The sequence below is a fragment of the Rhyacophila brunnea genome, unplaced genomic scaffold (assembly GCF_057557595.1).
Source record: "Rhyacophila brunnea isolate RB1 unplaced genomic scaffold, BYU_Rbru_1.0 scaffold_3, whole genome shotgun sequence".
Classification (NCBI taxonomy): domain Eukaryota; kingdom Metazoa; phylum Arthropoda; class Insecta; order Trichoptera; family Rhyacophilidae; genus Rhyacophila; species Rhyacophila brunnea.
This window is the reverse complement of record NW_028232965.1, coordinates 55,197,239-55,218,596: the sequence shown is the minus strand read 5'-3', so window position 1 is coordinate 55,218,596 and position 21,358 is coordinate 55,197,239. Positions and strand designations below refer to the sequence as shown.

The following is a 21,358-nucleotide window of genomic DNA, read 5'->3' as shown; positions in this document are numbered from 1 at the left end:
TCTGTTTTCAAAACAAGAAGATGTCAAGCGAGGTCACAGAAGCGCGCTGGAATTACGCATCCGGCGAAACCACAAAAGTCTCTGAGCAGTGATAACACTGAGGGTCATAGTGTCGGAAAAGGGAATACCGGTTTTTCAGTTTAATCTCGTATATAATCGGTTAATCGCAATAATACCGGTTTTTAAAAATGACAAAGTAAAATAAAAATATAATGATACGTATGATAATTATAAATGAATAAACCTATGGAACTCTATTAGGCATTAAATTGTAAAAACTTGCTTTTTTAAAGTATTATTTTAAAGTATTTTAAAGTATTATTTTTTAAATTCATTACAATGGCAATATTGTATTGTCAAAATTAACTCACAGGTGAGAGATTTTCTATAGTTTTACATTACTGCATACCAGAAATTCCAGGACTATTAAAATTATACACGAGTGCAGTATTAAAAAAAAATATATTTACATATATAAATGGTGTTACTAGACGAAGAAAGAGATGAGCGTGCAATCGCTGTACAATTTGAATGTTATTTAATTTCAAAGTACCGAACTAAAAATGGTGTTTGATAGAATTTCACTGTGTACGAAGGGTACCTGATAACCACACCTGTCTCTCCAGAGACCAATATATATATATATATTAGACCATGTTCGATCCTAATAAGATCATAATATGGGCCTCCGGTGAGTGGAGGTTTGTGTTAACAGATTTTTGTTTTTACGAGAAATGAATGTCAGCCACTTGCTCAACCTATAAGGTTCATGCTCTGACTCATACACGATTTGAAAAACATGTGTATTTTCCAGACCCAGGATTCGAACCTGGGACCCACGACGCTATAGACTGACGCTTAAGCCGCAAGGCCATCGTGGGTGCCAATATATTTAGCTTGTAATTTGTGTACTGAAATTTTCAGCACTCTAACAAATTCTTTATAACGTGACACTTTGTCAAGGCTGCATTGCACTATGATTGTAATAGCCATAATCTTGATTTATATATATATAAATTTAGAAATTGCGTTTACGACTATCTATTCTTTCTCGTTAGCCCTACGTTTTCTCCCTGTGTCGCTCTCTCCTACACATTTATTATTTATAAGGTGAAGTGATTTGACTATTACTAGGTATATATATTGTCTTTTATTTTAATTAAAAAGATATATTCAGAAACTGCACATCGTTTAACTGTTCTGCGAGTACTATATCAACTCATTTCGTCATATTATTATTGTATTTGCAAAAATATGAGAACTTAAAAAATGTATGTAATTTCATAACAGTGAATCCAATACGTATCAGATTTATTATCATCTTCTCAAAAACTAAACTATCTGACTGACACGATATAATATAATTTATTAGGAATCGTATATTCATCTAAATGGCGACATACCAATGTGTTATTTGACGCAAGCCCGAATTAATGGTACTATGATATTATTAAGAAAATATTCGGTATTTCGATACCGGGGCCCTGTATCCCTAATAATAACGTAGTGCCAAAACTCTACTCCCTTTGAGGAAATAATGTGTTAGGAATATGATATTGGCTTGTATAAAATTAGCATTTGATTTGGCAAATCATTATATTGCAAGGTAAGTAGAATGAAAAGCGAAGTTTCCCATCTTCTCGCTTTTCAGGAGTTTTAGTTGCTTCGACACCCTTTACGGTACGAACTTCAGTCCTATTATATTTAAATACATATGCCATTATTTAATAATACATATTATGTTATGATATTAGAATATTAATGATTCAGTTTTTAATTCAATGAGGGGAGGGAGTTTTGGACATTACATGGATTTCACTTCTACATAAGCTAATGTCTAAATATTAAAACAAAAACCGGTGTGTGTACTTATGTACGCGCGTTAGAAGTTATTAAAACAAAAACAAAACATGTGATAACCTAGATTCTTCGACTAGCTCTTAATTATCTTGTTAAATTATACACTCAAGAAAAAGGGCCGCTTATTGGAGCGCCGTAGGTTTATTTCTATACACTTTAACTTATATTACTAAGTTATATAATTATTTCTCGTTGTTTTTATTTTTAAAGTAACAACTGTCACTCTGACGTTTAATCGTTTGTTTACGTAACGAATTGGAAATGGCCGACAATAATAAATTCGGAACAATTCTACTATTAAACTAGAGTTTGTATACAGCTGACTGATTCGCAAGCTAACTTCATACTGTCGAATACTTTCGTAACGGTGTGCGCGCGCAGCTCTCAAATTCACTCTCTACCAAAGGCCCCAAAAGAAGTATAACTTTAAAAATTCAGCAGTAAACCGATTATTAAACCACAATTATAATTTAATTTATGTAATCATATTATGTATGGACACGGCGGGTTCTGAGTTTAATCGATTCGAAGACGCATACAGGTCGCTGATGTATTCTGTGATAAACCAAATAAATGCCAGTCAATCAACGCGTGCGTGCCACATATTATTATACTTGAGTATATCTATGAGATGTGTCATCTGATTAAAAAGGTCTTGAGGTTTGTGAACCGATATCTTCATCAAATCCTAGGGGTAAATTGGTACAACTACGTCATAGCACTCGGGGTCGACAACAGATACGCTACAGTCCATGGCATCCCATGGTTATATGGAGAACTTGCGATTCGTGTGTGGACCGACTGTAAAAGTCACCTCACGTGGATCAAGTATATTTTCCAGGTATCGCTTGAGAGTTCGTCTAATCCTAACTCACTCTTCAGCGATGTTAAAATAACAATCTACAGTCTACACCAGGGGTAGTCAACCTTTTAATACATACCGCCCACTTTTGTATTTTTGTTAGTAGTAAAGTTTTCTAACCGCCCACCGGTTCCACAGTAATGGTGATTTATAAAGTAGGGAAGTTCGAATACTGGGTTTGGCAAGTACACATATTGTTTTTTAATTTGTGCATGAGTCAGAGTATGGACCTAATACGCTGAGCTGACGTCCATTTCTCGTAAAAACAAAATCTGTCAATACAAACCTCCACTCTGTGCAGGCCCTTATGATCCTATTAGGATCGGACATGGTCAAAAAAAAAAACTTTACTTTATGTTATGTGGCTACTGAATCTGTCAATATCCTCTGGAGTTACATATCATACATACATACAATAGATAACGAAGCAGTTCAAGTTTGTCAATAAATAATGACACAATAGTTTGGCAACCTATAAGAGTTTTATTAGGTCCTTGAAGCTGCAAATTACCATTATTCAATTTCTTAATATCTACCAAATAAAAGGCATCATTCTTTATATATTTTTTTATTATAAAATTGTCACGAGGAATTTTATGAAAACATAATGAAAATGTTTTTAAAACACCTACCGCCCACCATGAAAGCTGGACACCCACTAGTGGGCGGTAGGGACCAGGTTGACTACCCCTGGTCTACACGATGCAGAGTTAACATGGAAAGATTGGCAAGGGGTAGGGCTAAAGCGAGGGAAATATTTGGGCATTTGCCCAATCCTCCGAGTCTGGGTATAATTAGGAAAAGTATGTACGTGTTTAAGTATTTTTTTAATCGATAATGATCAAGATATTAGCAATATTTTGCAGTGAATTGTATCTACTTGTATGACTTGTGAAATTATTACAATTTTGACGGCCGTTTCGTGATACAAATCCATCATCAGGACGTTCCATTATTAATATGGGTTTATAGCTAGAAACAGCTTCACCATTGATTGAATAACACATGTACAATTAATAGAAGCATTGATTCAACACTATCGTTATGGAGTTCTGTTACGTAAACGTCAGTTTAATAATTGATACCCGTCTTTGCCACATCTATTTCCATTTGACGCGCTGTGCAGCAAATTCGTTTGATGATACCTATAGATAATCTTTGTGACTAGTTAGTTACATATTGTGCTGAGTATAACATGCAGGTTATAAAATGCTTCTCAAGCGAATTGGTAATAATGACGTGTAATCAGAATTTTCCAAACCAGTGTCCTGGGAATAATTACCGCTTTCATACTTCAGTAGGCTTGCTTTTAATAGATAGTGAAAATGCGAGATTTTTTTTTGCTCGTCGTCTGAACAGATATTTGCTTATAACGTGTTTATTTAAACATCAACAATTTTAGTTTTATTATTAACTGAACCGAATTATTTGAAAGTTAAGCCGAAATAAATATAACTAGGATTAATGATTAAATTGGTTACAAAATGTTTCTTAAGACGGTACTTAAGTGAAACGGCAAATAATTTTCAACTATAGGTTGCGACGAAATTTCGGACTGGCTGGCAATCGGAGAGCGAAAGTCGAGCTGTGAACACGTCAATTTGCTTTGTTATGGCGACGGGGGAATTAATTCTTAAATCGTGTAAAGATGACTAAAAAACGTTACCCATTTACTTGAAAAAGAAAACATGTCAATGAATAGGAATAGTAGTAATAATAAGTAATTGTCATTAATAATAAATAGTAGTAGTAATAATTAGTAATAGAACAATAAACATAACATTAAATGGACGCATGTTGACTTTTTATGACAAATTATGTTTTGTTCTGCATGCGTCATTTGCACAATCTTCGCGTCGCGTAGTCACGATCGTTTTAGACCGTGCCCCAGCTGAAGTATAGCCTTAATGCAGATTTATTTGTTGTGAATATCACAATTTTAAGCCATAAAAATTACGCTGAGATAAAACTTCTAGTGCTACCATAGTAAAATAAATATTTAACACAATGAACAGTCTATACCTATTCAGAATATTTGAATTAACAATCACAAAAAACATCAATAAAAAAATTGGGATCCCACATATTGTATGTACGGAAGATTCATTAACTGTCATCACAGTAGACATACTAACAACAAATTTTACTCAGAAATTTTCTGAGTAAAACAGACCGAATGTTTTATAGTAAGAAGGGAAATTATAACCATATGGAGTTGGTTATTCAATAGCTTACTCATTTTAATTGAGGTGGTATTTCTATAATATGAATTATAGTCATGGATGAAATCGATATGTTAAGTTTGTAGCAGAATTTTATCGTTAGTATGTATAAAAATACCGAAATATTCAAATATTTTTGATTTCGAACGTATATTATTTGAAAATGCGTAGGAATGACTATACCATTCTTACGTTTGGATTTATTTGAACCATTCCTTTCTTTGATTGTTCTTCAATATACATTACTTCCTTCAGAATACTCAAAGCTGAAATATTGATTAAAAACACACGACGTGAATGAAGAAAAAAATGCTTACAATGAAGACTTACGGATAAAAGGAGTAAATGAAGCCGCGCAACGAAAGAACAGAATTCAATAGAAAATCCAGAGATACAAACACGTCGCTCGGGAATTATTATTTTATCAATGGAATTCTTATTGACTTGTCGCGTATAACCTTTAGAATAAAGGTAAAATGAATGCCGTTTGCTACGTTTTGTTGAACATGTCGCGATGAAATCAATAAATTCTTCTTCCCGGCCTCTCCAACATTTTACAGATCTTGGATACTCCATAATTACGTTCATAATCTCCTTTCTCTAAACGTTTTAGTTTCATCTTTCTCTAGTCAGGCAGTCATTTTTGTGTGATTATATCCTTCCATGTTTGCATCCTTTCCACGTGGGATTTAAATCCTTTTATTTGTGAAAGAAGTTACAAGCTCCAATATGTCATGATTCACTCTAATACAGTAAATCCATTGGCATTTTTGACAGCATAACAATAATATAAAATATGTTTAATAAATGTTATGTAAATTTCTTTTGATGCACTTAAGAATAATTATATTGTCAATACAACCTATTGCATATTATTATCTTTTTTGTAATAACAAATCAATACTTAAACATATTTAAATTGCTAAACAAAAAGGTCGTAAAAGACATTTTAGTGAACATTAGTGGTTAGATTTTTTAGAATATTATAATCAGTGCTTAATTTCGTGATGAAGTAATTACAGTATTTTTAGTATGGTATTAAATGAACAATATAATTATGACGAAACCAATAATATTCTAATTTAAAGTTGCTTATTGTTGAAAATTTTTACTTTACGCAATTTTAGTAAGTATAGTAATTTCAAAATCTATTTCGTATAGATAATATCCATAACTAGATTAAGCGACCCCATAAACCATGGATCGTTGTGAATTCCATCTACTATGGATGATAAAAAACGCCAATTTAAACAAGGAACGTTTAATTATTAATATATTGAGCATTTTACTTCAGGAAGTTTAAAATAAATGCCATGCCATCTATTGCATATACCAGTGATGCAAACCTTTTTTTAGTTGGAGAAACTGTTGTAATATTTTGTAAAATCTAGCAGACCCCTTATCCGATTGACATATTTTTTTTACTTTTGACTAACACAGGTAATAAAGACCAACATATTTTACAACGTTTTATTAGCTCGTATTCTTGTTTGTCCGGTGGTTGTTTGTCCAGTACAAATCTTGCAATCGATTTTTAACTAGCTTCCCGACTAGCTAGACATTTGAAACTTTTAGAATATATCAGAACACGATGCCAATGCATTCTTTTAATACTTTTAGCCATCTTTAAGCAGAATTGAATTCATTTTCAGTTTAATTCTGTTTTGTATGGAAAGTTAAACAGTAGAAGACTATTATTGGTTGCTAAGGGGGTGGTCCTAGCAACTAAATTATTAATATATACGTGCGTTAATATGGAAATCAAAATGAAATGTCTAAATGACATTTCAGTATTCTATATTTGTTTGTTTGTGTGTTTTTTTATTTATTTACTTCATATCAAGTACAAATTTGAGCATATTGAGCATAATAATTCAACAGAAAATTTAAAAACCTTTTATATAAAAAAGTTATTTTTATCTAGTAATTATTTTACTTCACGCCTGGCTTAATGGTTACCACGTACCTATATATTTTGTAACGATTTTGTTTTAATATAAATGTTTTTTTTTTAAATAAAAAATGTTAAAAATATCCATCACGCGTATACTAATTCGGGAAAAATATCGTTGCTTTGTTAATAAACCATTTTTTTCTTAATTAAAAAAAGGTGATAAGCTGTATAATACCTACTCTCCCCCGGACTTAAAACGACGGATACTACGACATTATCTTGCTGGTTATTTTTTTTCAAAAAACATTTTTTCTATTGGTTATATATTTCTCAGAAGTGTTTTCAAATTATGTATGTTTAATAATATATTATATTTTAGAATTAAATATATTTATTAAGTACATAATCATAAATCCCACTCATATTTAATCATTTTGTAATGACACTTTGAGCAAAGTGAACGCCCTCGTCTATAACGATTATGTATTTTCGATGTGTAGGTATATAATTGTTTTAGATTTGAAATGTATCTTAATGTTGATTTAGCTTATTTTAATATCATAACCAATAGGTAAAGGTAAGATTATAATATAAGAATATGTTTCCATATTAAGTACGTAGGTATTTTTTTAAATTTATTTTTATTTTGTTTATTATCTAACGAAAATGATTTTGAATAGCAAATCGTTTGTTACTGTTCAACACAATAAATTTGCTTACATTTAATTTTCACAATCAATGCCATTGACAGCTATATCCTTGGTACTAAGTAACGAAATCTAGTGACGGAATTACCATATCGATGGCATTTACATAGCCGTATAATAAATAATATGTAACAGTTGAACCTTTAGGGGAGTGAAAGAAACTGAAATAAGACATGAATTTGTATTATAATTAAGAAGACGTTAAAATTAATTTTGCTTACTATCAATAATTTTATTTAATTGCCTTTACAATCCACGTGGATCTGGACTACATCACGAAAAGGTTTCTTAACAGATTTTTGTTTTACGGGAAATGGATGTTAGTCACTTGCTCAACCTATTAAGTCCATATTCTGGGTCCAAATACACATTGAAAGACAACATGTGATTTTTTGTCCGAGTGATTCGAACCGGGGACATTATAATTCTGATGCGAAACCGCTCGGCCATCATGGTACCCAATCAATAGAAACCATTATAAGAATAAAATATATAAGAACGGCAACTATTTTTTATGCTAGGTATTTTAATTTTGAAATACATTATTTCTACTACGTACTAAAACAAATGAATGCCGTGTTGCTGTTATTCGCATTACGCATTAGAAATTAGTTCCTATTTAAGAGCATACATAAGTGAAACGGCAAATAATTTTCAACAATAGGTGGGATGAAATTGCGCATTCGTTACCAATCGCTGAGCGGCATTCGAGGTGAGAACACGTCGATTTTTTTTGTGACGGCGTCGTAAGAATATATTCTTGTATCGTGGAAAGATGACTAAAAAACGTTATGCCTGTACTCCAAAAAGAAAACATGTCAATGAATATATTATTATTATTACTAATATAACAATAAACATAACACTAAATTGACGCATGTTGAATTTTTATGACAAATAATGTTCCGTTCGGCACGCGTCATTAGCACAATCCGCGCGTCGCATAGTTACGATCTTTTTAGACTACGCCTCAGCTGAGGTATAGCCTTAAGTATATGTATATTAGTCAAGGGCATTTTCTTAAAATAATGGGGAACTGTTTGTAAAGCTTACGAAACACCAATTTTATTTTTTTATTACTCCCACACCATGCCATATTGGTCCCACAGGAATCAGAACCGGGCAGTCAGTATATTATTAAGAAAGGTTTTTTTTGTAACAGGCGTAATTTTTCCGATGATTGCGTAACTGCGGCCGAAACAGGTACGCTTGTAATAAAACCGCACAAAAATAGCGATAAATCTTAGGGTGTTTTTTTTCTCTCTCGCCGCTCGACACTTTAATTTCGAAATTCCGAAATCTAAACTGCGCTTTATGGCGAGATAAACGTGTGAAATATTTTTATCGGAGAGAGTAATGATATATTCGGCAGCGGGAGAAGTGTCAGAGCGCAATCCTGCCTGCTTATGATTCTACACAATCGCGCGGGAAAGCTTGAAAAATTGACGCTGGCATACGAAAAGGAATGTAGAGGGCGGCCAGGAGGTTGCGGTCTGCGGAAGTCAACTCTCGGTACGCGAACGACCCGCACTGCCTTTGAAGTATCTCGCAGAACGGCACATGTCGCAGTGGTGATTTTGATTAATCGGATAAAAATTAAATGGAAAGGAACAGACAGGGAAGCAAACACCTTTTTAGGAGGAATATTTTGCTTATATAAATTTTTATTGGTATCGTCCCATCTGAAGCTGCCGTCCCTCAATATAAAAAATCAGTGTGTGTAGGTACTTAATTCTGTACGCGCGGTAGAAGTTATACTTCCATGGCGTAACAAACTAAAATAAAACTTGCGACAGCCTAGTTCTTCGACTAGCTCTCAATTATCTTGTTAAATTACACACTCTAGATTTGCCTTGAGCTTATTGGAGCGCCGCTGATATATTTCTATACACTTTAACTTTTATGACTAAATTATATAATTATTTCTAGCTGTTTTTATTTTTAAAGTAACAACTGTCACTCTGACGTTTAATCGTTTCTTTACGTAAGGAATTGCAAATGGCCGACAATAATAAATTCAACGGAACAATTCTACTATCAAACTTGCGTTTGTATACAGCTGACTGATTCGCAGCTAACTTCATACTGTCGCGAACTTTCGTAACTCTCAATTTCACTCTCTACCAAACTCCCGAAAAAAAGTATAACATCAAAAAAAATGAAAGAGATCTAAGCAATATAGGAATTAATTTATGAACATGACTGTTGTTTACGTGGTAGAACTCCGTTATAATAAATTGACTCAGGATAGTTTTAAAGCTGTGTTCATTTATACCCCCGAAACAGCTAGCCACGCAAAATTACCAAAAACTTTGTTTTAAAACCATTTCAATGTAGCTATACAATAATGTAATATAAAAAAATAATTACCATTTTACAACCCTGTGTTGACAATTTAAGCTTCTCACAAAGTATAGGATCTATTTACTTACTTACTGAGTTTTCTACGAAGAAATTTTGTTAACCGTTAGCTCAACGCATTGGGTTCTTGGTCTGAATTAAACACACATTGACACACTCTATATTTTATTTCTTCTCAAATGCGGGATTCAAACCGGCAGCTATAAAAGTTTTTTGTTGGCAAGAAGATGATATCAAGATTTTTAAACAATAGGGCGTAAATAACAATTTTCAACTTTATAAGAGAGCAATTTAATTAAGAAAAAAGAATTTTATTGGTATTACCATTTATTTTTCGTAAACTACCTTACGAAAAAAGTTGTAGCTTCATCACGGAATAACTCTTTCTAACGCACTTTTGAGACGCTTAATATTGGATTGTAGAGAATAACCCCATAAATTCGTAATTTTCGCAGAACTGTCCTTACGCCCTTTTATATAGTTAAACCTTGATTCAATAAACATTATAAGTTAATTGAACATACATCATTTGAAAACACCTCAGATATATATACCCACTAGAAAAAATCATATTTGAAAATAATACGATGCTCGACGGATACCAAATTTCAAGATTTCAAATATGATATTTTCCAGTGGGTATCTGAGGTATTTTCAATTTATGTATGTTCAATATATAGAAAGTTACATTCTCAAAATCTTGTGAATCATTCGATAAATATAAGAAATGGTTTATATAAGTAAATATAATTTACATATTATATTTTATTCATGTGTCGGGAGACACTCACATAAATAAATGTTAAATTTTACGTAGAAAAGATTTCTCTATAATATAGTTTTTTACTTTCATCTGTTGCTTGTGTGGCATAAATAAAGTACAAAACGCAATATACGGATCAATTCTTTTGGCAGTAATGGCAATGTATTAGCTATGTACCGAAAGGTCAAAAATTATAAATTAATATTCCCTCCAAAAATTCAGCTAAAAAGTAATATTAGCAAACATTCCAGCGCATCTATTCTATACACAAGACTGCTATCGGCCGTTATCAGCGGTTATCGAGGGTAGCTTATCATATGTTTGTATTGAAGTATTATAATTGTTACAATAAGTTAGCCGTCTAAACAGTCAAAACTGTCTATCTCGCTCTAAAAGTTAGCACAACCAGGAGAGGTGCTGTTAAAACATAGCACTTATTGTAACAATTATAACAAACTTATTATAAAAATTATAATACATCAATACAAAAATATGAAAAACTACCCTCGATAGCGATCGATAGCAGTCTTGTGTATAGAATAGATTCGCGGGTATTCATTGTCACCATTCGAAGTTATCCAAAAGATACTATAATATTGCTCAAGTGCATGCGAAGAATGAAGAAGAAGACGTGGTCAGCTAAAAAGTGATATTGGTGTAAAAATTTGATAATGCTGAAAAATATTTTTAAATATTATAAGAATGAAATTTTAATATGATTTGAGACCATTACTACTTTTTGAATTATTTATTGTGTATTATCCCTACATTTTAAAATGTTGACTATCGCAGCTTCCTTTTCTTAATACCTCCAGGAATTTAATTTATCTGTAGATTTCGAAGAATAAACGATGATCGCTCGTACTATAAAATGATATATGGTACAGTTCTAAGAATTCCTTGTCACCAGTATTTGAACTAAATTAAAAAAAATAAGACGTAGGATCATTTGGAACAGTTGGATGTAACTGGACAAAAATCTTTTAAAAAGGATTTCATTGTTTCATGTGAGAGGATAATATATTGAAACTCAAAGTGGTGCGGTGCTCGTAAAATCCGATCGCACACACGCGGAAAGGTTACGGACCTCTATTATGGGGATGATAATATACATACGTATTTGTTGAAAGAATGTAGAAATAAAATAAGAAATTCTGCGAGATTGATTGCGCGACAATAAATGACGCCCTCATCTTACCGACTATCGCGGTAAGATTTTTATTTTCGCGTTTTTTACCCCTAACCAAAACGCGACATCAAATAAACCTGTTTTTTCGGTAAAAATACACGATGCGTCGTTACAGCACAAGGTTTGGGGGATGAAACCCGATGAAATGGTTAGATAATAATATAGTAACAGTCGTGAATTAGAATATTGCTAGGAGGCAATTGTGAGTAATACATGTACATATTTAAATAAAATGACATACATGTCATAATATTTAAAATTGGTCGAGAAATATAAAAATTGGCGGCTGATGAATATAACTGACTACAAATCACGTTCAGTTTGATACTTTTTGTATTTTACCACAAATGCTGGCTTTTTATACATACATACACAGATAACTTGAAAACACCTCAGATATATACCCACTAGAAAAAATTGCATTTGAAAAAAATACGAAACTCGACGAGATTTGAACCCGTATAACCATTGGTGTCGCGCCAATCTGTGCATTAATCAATAATTATGCTACGAGCCTCGTATCTAATTACATGAATTTAGACTAGTAGGTCATACATGAAATGCTTATCAAATTGCGTTATTATTGACTATCGGTTTTTGTGTATTAAATATATATATGAATATGTATTAATTACCTTAATTACTAACCGACGCTCGGCTCTCGCCAAATATGTTAATTATAACGTCTTTTTGAACTTCCTAACTTAAAGAATTATTACGAATTGAATAAAAGAAATGGTTTATACATACATACGATGGAAAAGTGCTCAGAGAACCAGAAGTAGCTTCAATAAGTGTGGTAATATAGTTTTTAAATTATATTTTTTATAACACAAGAAGCTAACAAGTTCTTTGTTGAGATATCCTTTCTCTGAAAAACCAAACGCAAACTTTGTATGTAGTTTAAAATTTTCAGCGATAAAGCCGGATTTGATGAAATATTTTTGCAAAAATGGGACAACTCCAAAGAATGTTTACAAAATTGCTTTCGCTATACAGGCAGCTTGCGAATATTGAAGAAAATGTGTAGTTTTGTAATCACTGCATTATGATGTCAGAGGAAAGTCTTATCGCATTGTGGCGAAACCATATGTCCTGGATCATCCTCAGTGAGATGAAGACTATCCTGAATGCCAGGAAACAATATGGAAGAATTATTCTATGCATTTTGATCTTCAGTGCTACCCGAATATTTGACAATTTAGGGTTATTATTTTTAAGACTTATAGTAAAACCGACAAGGTACATAGCCCAATAATAGTTTATAATTAACTATTTCTTTTATTCAACGAATAATTCACACGATTTAAGAATGTATCATTCTAATTATTGAACATGCATAATTTTGATTTGGAAGAGCGCTGATGAGTAGGTGTTAAAATTGACCAACAATTAAAATTTGTCGCAATAAGTATGTCACTGCGTAGCATATTGGTAAGTGCGACGGATGGGGCGTAAACCCGGGAGATACAAGGTTCGATTCCCCGTCGGGGTGGCTTACTTTTTTCAAAAAAGATTTTTTCTATTGGTTATAATATACTCTCTAAGAAAGTGTTTTTCAAAATTATGTATGTCCAATAATAGTAGTTGAAAACCACCACTTTATTTAGACAATTCGATAAAAATTATAATAAAAGATTTAGCTATTCAAATGCTCAATAACGTTATCCAAATTGTAAATGTAAATCATAATAATATAGTTAAGTAATCAACAGCGGGTCAGTACCTAACGGGTAAATTCTTAAACACAGTACTGACTTTATGGCTAATTTCAAATAAACGTACCATAGCCTCCCAAAGTATCTCAAATTAGCTCTAAGAAAATCAAATTTAAATTCATTGGATATGTTGATATTCTTAACGGTACCGTAATTTACTTCGTTTCGGGTGGGCGGCGGTCATCCAGCGCTGTTTTTTGCGTACGTACGAATTATTCCGCTGGCATAACCCACCCCCCACAATATGCGAAGTATCTCCAAACATTAAACCGCCCCTCTGAAAGACCCCCCAGCGAACACACGACCCTTTATCAAAGGTTACAGAAATAATTCTCGGTAATAAAATAAACGAATCATCAACTAATCCAATCCTGCCTGACCCAATTTAACTCGGAGCCTGGCGGTTTATTGCTAAAATGTGTGAAACTTCCGAATGCGTCGTAATTTTGTAATAGTATTACTTGTTTATGTGAGAAATGTAAAATTACATCCTTACAAATAAATTTGTGTAAAGAGTTTTCAAATATTTTGATAAATTACCGTCATAGAATAGCAAGAGCAAGACAATAGAAGATGAACACAAAAGAGATGGTAATAAAGTATGAGGTGTTAATCTTCAGCAGTCGCACACAGAAAATTGTAGCGTCTGAACTCAGAAAAACAACGAACATTGCTTTACCGATCTCGTATATACATAGACGTCATTTATTCCATATTATATCTACTTATTCAAAACGTCAATTCTCAAACAATCACACGTCAAAAAACTTGTTATTTTATGATAAATCCACAGAGCAGATTTCCCTGGATAAATCAAATTAGGCGGAAATATTGAACAAATCAATATCGACGGACAGATTTAGTGTTGAAATAATATTAAAATATGATAAGATTTTCTCAAATTAAACAAAACGTCTGGTAACTAGCATTTAAGAAAATAAATCAAATTTACAAAATAATATTTTACGAGAACAAAGATTGAAGATGAATGTATCTATTGTTTTATACAACAACAAAAATAAGTTATACAACTAAAAATGAATGCGAGCACAAATTTTAGTCAACGCTTAATTAATATCATATCTATGAGAAATTATTTAAATTATTGTTTAGGTATAATATTGTAGCAAACAGGCCTGCATGATGATTAAGAGAAATTTAGATAAAATAATGCTATTTTATGATAAATTTTATGCTGTTTGCGGAGACGAAAAATGCTAGATTTAACGCTATACTATGCTAGATGTATATTTTACAAGCTATAGGCCTATCTATATTATGTTATTATTAGATACAAAAAATATTAATACGATATTAATATTAAATCTAGTCGCTATGGACCAAGGCTTTGAAGCAAGGATACTTTATTACTTTATGCCACAAAACTCAAGAAAGAAACAGAAAGCGCGCCGAATATCTTCAAACATTGAATGCGTGTTTCGTTTACAAGACAAACTTTAAGAGCTTGTCCATATGCCGCGAGCGCATGTGGACAGCCGAATGAGGTCACCTGTACCTCGACAGCGCGCGAGAAGTGACACGCGGCGATTACATGTGGACGGCTCAATGAGGTCACATGTACCTGGAATGCGCGCGAGTTTTTAGGCACGAGTTAAATCGCGCCATCTGGACAAGGCGTAATGCATATCATCATCATCATCAGCCTGAATCTATCCACTGCTGGATGAAGGGCTCTCGAAGCTGTTTCCACTTATATCGGTCCTTTGCGTTGCGTTGCCACGTACTTCCACAGAACTTAACCATTCCATCGATCCAGCGGCCTCTAGTTCTACCTTACGGACGTTTTTTACCTCTTGGGTACTACTGGAGGACTAGATTTGTCCAACGATAGTCCCTTCTTCTATGTGTCTAGCCCATTTCCATTTGAGGTTTTTAGCGAACTCTATTACATTGCAAACCTTTGTCTGTTTCCATATCCACTCATTCTTCTTTTTGTCATTCGCGTTATGCTCAGCATAGACCTCTCCACACCAGGTGCTACTCTAAGTTTCTGGATCTCTTTTTTACTTCGGGTCCATATACAGTCGTAACTGTTGAATATAACATATTCTTTAACACGTGTTTAAGTTTATCCTATTTTACTACACACTTTAGATCCGAACCCTATTATATCACACCCAGTAGGGTGAGCCAGTTTCTATTAATTTTAATGTTCCGTGATTATTATAGTGACTGGTTTGAGTTTGTGAACTGGTGACGAAAAGTATGCCGGTACAGCCATTTTTACAATCAAACAACAATATTGAAATAAACCCGTGTACGGCAATGCATTAAGTTTGCGAATGTCAACCGGGCAACTAAAGTTAACGAGTAACAGTTACGCCAAATTTCAATATGTGAGGCTACTAAATGAATACAGTAGCATTATTTAGGAGTCTCTCAATCTTTAAAGATCTCGTCAAGTTTTCATGACATAATATACTGTCCGACAACACAAACATAAACTCCTCCAAACCATCCCGCCCCGCACTATACTCGGTCTTAATCGAGCGTATCACGAGGCCCAACGTTTTAATTGAAGCATCAGCAGTTTATTACGTCTGGGAATGTTTCATGAGCAGATGCCCAAGATGCAGACGCCACGCTCTCAAGTGAGCTTTGACTGAGTTTACTGAAAGACGTAATTTGATAATTAAAAGTGCCATGGTAGAGAAAGGCACGAGACTTAAGAGAAATAAATAAATTTAACGATAGGTATATAAGATACAAAAACAAAGCTGAAACAACACGGACCCACAAAATTATCTTCGCTTCTAAAGGGATCTTCGCGTACGCAATAAGACGCCTCAAAAATTTTAAATGCAATTTAATTGGCCTTTGTTGGCGATCAAATCGGACGGCCCAATGGGCCCAACAGCTGGTTGGACCGACAAACATCTCTTCCCTCTCGGAGCACATTATCGGACATTCCCAAAGGATATTGTTTGCATCCTGTAGTTCTCCGCCATACTGTCCAACAACAAGAAATCGGCGATAACAAGAAGTCTTCTCAGTGACTTACCTGTCATGGCCGCAACTAGACTTGGGTATTTCCCGAGAAAATCTCAATCTCGAGATTCGGGATTTCCCGAAATGATGAAATTTTGAATTCTCGAGATTCGGGAATTCCAGAAAAAAATTTTCGAGAATTCTGGAAATATCGGGAAATTAAAAAAAAAAACCTGTGAAAATCCTAAAATCAGAGTAAAAATAGACAAATTCCAAAAAAATATGAGTGTTGGTTAGTTTTTAAAATTAAATTAAACCTTGCGAAAGCCAACCCATAATAGATAATAGTCGAAAAATACTCGCCTATCTATAAAATATCTAAAACTATACGTACATAACTTATTTATAGATAGAATAATATTATATTTATGATATTTTATAGATAGAATAATATTTTTTATCTATTATAGTTTGGTATAGGCATGGCTTAATGAATTTAAAAAATGAACGAACAATATGTGTAATATGTATTTTTAATCCAACTAAAACAAATAAGTACCTATGAATGAAAAAGTGTGCACAATTTTATCGTATCGCCCAAAGTATACCGAAACTATTATGGTTTGGTTTAGGCAGGGTTTTATTTGATTTTCAAATACTAACCAACACCATCTGTAAATTGTAGCTTAGTTCAATAAAAACAAATACGTATGACTAACAAAGTTTAGTACCTATATTTATGGCGGATCTTAAGGGGCGGCTGAAGAGCTCGGTATTCAAATATAATTTAGTATGAAATCGACCTCGGCGTCTTACGCACGTTAATTTAAATCGATCTTTTGGCAAAAATCACTAATCATCAGAGATTTTATTTAAAAAAAAACATTATTATTAGTTTTATTACTATTGTCGAACTTCTACATTATTATTATTGTGGACAATCTTACATTATTATTTGATAAACACCACCTGCACGTGTCCGCTGATCAGAAAACAGGGCTGTCAAAATAATATAATATTTGTAAAATGTTAATTTCATCATAGTTTTTAATCAAACCTGTGCAAGTACATACTGATAACTTGGGTGGATATCGTGGCAAACATACTATTGATATATCTACGGGTATATTATTATTATAACCCAATTCAAATTGAACATAGGTTGATACTCAAATACTATTATAGTATCTTTATGATTTCGAGAAAATAATACGATGGAATATATTATATAATCCATTTTGGTTGCCAGTTTTTACTGCGATGAATCACTGTGTTCCTTACTGTCTTTTTTTATTCGTAGGTTTGTTTACATTAAGAAATTTCCATTAATAATATCGGAAATGAGTTGGAATATAATGCAACCAAAACTGGAAAAATTCTATTATGGGTGTTTACTTTTTGAATTAGTTGACCCCAGAAAAACAGGTACATGCCACTACGTGAACCACAGTGGATATTATGCCGGGTCCAAATTGGCAACATGTTGCCGGCAACCTCGTTAAATTTTACGATAAGTATGATAATTATCGTAAAAATTTTTAAGCCATTATGATAATTATCGTAAAATTTATCGAGGTTGTCGCGCGACATTGTTTTGCGCCAGTGTGGACCCGGCATTAGATGCACAAAACTTAAATAAAATATATTATAAATTAAATTTAAAAAGTACAATATAATTAATTGCGTCGGCAGCCCTGTCAGACACTTTTTCTAGCGACAGTCATTTTTTATAGTCATTTTTTATATGCCCGCCAGTCCGATGGATTAATAAAAAAATAATGTGTCTAGTGACTGTATGTTAATAATTATTTTTAGGCACTCTTAATATACTATATAATTTCGCCCATTGGCTTTACCTACCACTTGTTTCACTAGTCTAAAAGTGAAGTTGCGCAGGCAATAAAAAGTCACTTTCTTTTTATAGGCAGACAGTAAATTCTACGTTTTAAAAAATATGCATTAGAATTAAACAATACCTATTATTTTTAATATGTAGGTCCTAAACATTACAAATAAAGCACTATTCTTTAGTAATGTTTTTTGGATAGCACATGAAATAAAAATGTAGGTTGATATGTATGTCAACATCCTTCGTATGTTTAGTTCTCGGACAATTTCAGGTTAAAAAGTTATTAATATATTATTAAGTTTATATCGTGGCCAACACATAATCAAAAAAGTTATCATATCCATCATATCAGTTGCAATACTTCCCACCAAAGAACTGATAAACATATTGAATTTAGTAACATTAAATGTTATTAGTAAATTTATTAGAAAATAAATTTTATTAGAAAGTACTATTTTTTGGTCACCCCATAGCTTCACTTCACAAGCTTCACTTGTAGGGAGTTTATTGAGACAAACATTGGCGGCAACCTTTTTATATTAACTAGTAGACCAGTTATTATGGACCACATGTAAAAAAATCATATTTTCAATTCTCAAGGCCGATTCTGTAGAGCGTCCTCTTAACAGCCTACCTCCATTTTTCGCTACTGGATATATAATAGCAATTATCGATGATAACTATATTTTTAAAGGAGATATAGCTGTAAATTACAGAATTAAAGAGATAGCTATAACGATGTATAATGCAGTAGGGATGTACCAACGAACTCTACGGAGATCGCCATTATGTTATCACTCGACTCAAGATTAAGAAGACAATTAGATTATTATAACGATAGAATAAAAAATAAATTATTTCCCCCTGGACGTACTAAACAGAATAAAACGCGATGCTACATTATTTAAATTTTTCTTTGCGGATATTTTAGCATGGTATTGTGTTTTGAAATCCATTGTTTTTGTGAAATATGGAAATTTGTGGTGTAAAATGGGAAATCTTAGGTATAGTTAAGGGGGGGCATGCTCAGCGTAGGTCAAAATGGAGCTTTTATTGCATTTTCAAAGCATGATCCTGGCTATTCCTTAAACGTTGTAGATAATCTATTTATATAATTTTGAAGCCTTATTATCCTTTATATTTATTTTAAATATTTGATGACTGCATGAAGTATTTTTATTACATAAAATAGTATTCTTTTAAACCTCTCGTTAAAAAGTTAAAATAGTCATATTTCAGTACATGCATGTGCAGTGGTGTTAAGATTTTTTACATTTATTAATTTTTAAACGCATTTATAAAACCATCAGTATAATTTATATCGACATTATTATAGTGAAATATTTACGATAAAAAAATATATTGATAATCTCTGTGATCCCAAGTTTGACAAGAATTAGGCATTTTATTATTCTTTGACCATTCAAGTGTGATAAAAATCCTACGAATAATGATTGCTTTATATTAATTATTTGCCTAAGAATAAGTTAGTGTTTTTTTGAAATACGCAATTTCTTTTGGCATTTGGGGAATGCCAAAAGAAATTTTATGTAATAAAAATACTTTATGCAGTCATCAAATGTTTAAAATAAATATAACGGATAATAAGGCTTCAAAATTATATAAATAGATTATCTACAACGTTTAAGGTATGTCCAGGATCATGCTTTGAAAATAAAACAAAAGCTCCATTTTGACCTACGCTGAGCATGTACCCCCTTAAGGTGATGTCTCTATGTAAAGTTGTTATCGAAAAATAGCTAGAAAAGTTTATTAATCGGTAAATATATATTCAAAAGTAATGAGAAAAATAAAATAAAAAATTAAGATGTATCGTGGAGTTCTATATACCAAAAATACGTGTCAAATTCGGTACATTTCTATCGGGTGGTAAGAATGAATGACATAAGATTTATTATCAAAATTACGATAAAAATGTACGTAAATCTATTACCTAGGGAAACGCTAAACGTTAATTGGAATTTATTATATCCTTATATCTTTTTTTTCAAATTTAAAAAACATCGATTTAGAGGTTAGAAAGCATGCAATTAAAATCGAAACATCTCGGTTCAGACATAATTTATCGCAAAAAACGGTTAGCGTTTCTATTAAAAATATTATTTATTAATTTTTAGGCTAGTTATTTAAATTTAATCTTGTATTTTTGTATATTAACGAATCGATTGTAAATAAAATGAATATTTGACAAGACTTTATCGACATATGCTGCTAACGCGGAAATAAATCGAACTATTTTTGAAACAGTACTTGCATAGATTAAAAAATACATACACACACACATACATTGAAAATAAAGGTTCGCCAGGTACGAAGACAAAAACTGTGTTAATTCTGCTGTCAATAATTTTTGTTTGCGATATTGGAGCATATGTCAATGGACTACATATATCAACCTCCACTTTCTGAAATAGTGTTGTGTAATTATTTCAGATATTTATTACTGTTTTGACGTACCTACCTTTTATAAAGCGATTTTAAAATAAATATAGTTTCATAATAATATAAAGAAAGCATACGAGCGAAAATGCCTAAGATACTTCTGACACACATCAAATTTAATCTTTGTCTAGTAACTGTACAATTTATCCATATTTATGTTAAGTGTTTAAAATGTTATAAGTAAAAAAAAAATCGTCTATTCACGTGGTAGTCGCGAAAATTATGAACAATATACAATGTTAAAAATAATAAGAATTGTTAAAATTTCTAGTCACAATATTATTCAAAGACAAATTAACCCGATCAAAACAGCCTCGACAAACTTCCACTTCACTAACTTTTGTTCTATATGTTTATCCTGGATACAGCGGCAAACACATTTTGAAAATAGCCGATATACTGGATTATTTGTTAGTTTGGGTTAGTTTAAGTTAGATTAGGTAATCCTAACAAATAATCCAGTATATAGGCTATTTTCAAAATGTCTTTGCCGCTGTATCCAGGATAACCGACTTGTACCC

The 21,358-nt window shown here is 32.4% G+C and overlaps 1 protein-coding gene across 2 annotated transcripts in view; it reads right to left on the bottom strand.

The window, feature by feature from the left end:
* Positions 1–21,358, bottom strand: part of LOC147068573 (cytochrome b5 reductase 4) — a 253,708-nt gene that overhangs the window by 45,472 nt on the left and 186,878 nt on the right. The gene's annotated exons all lie outside the window — the stretch shown is intronic.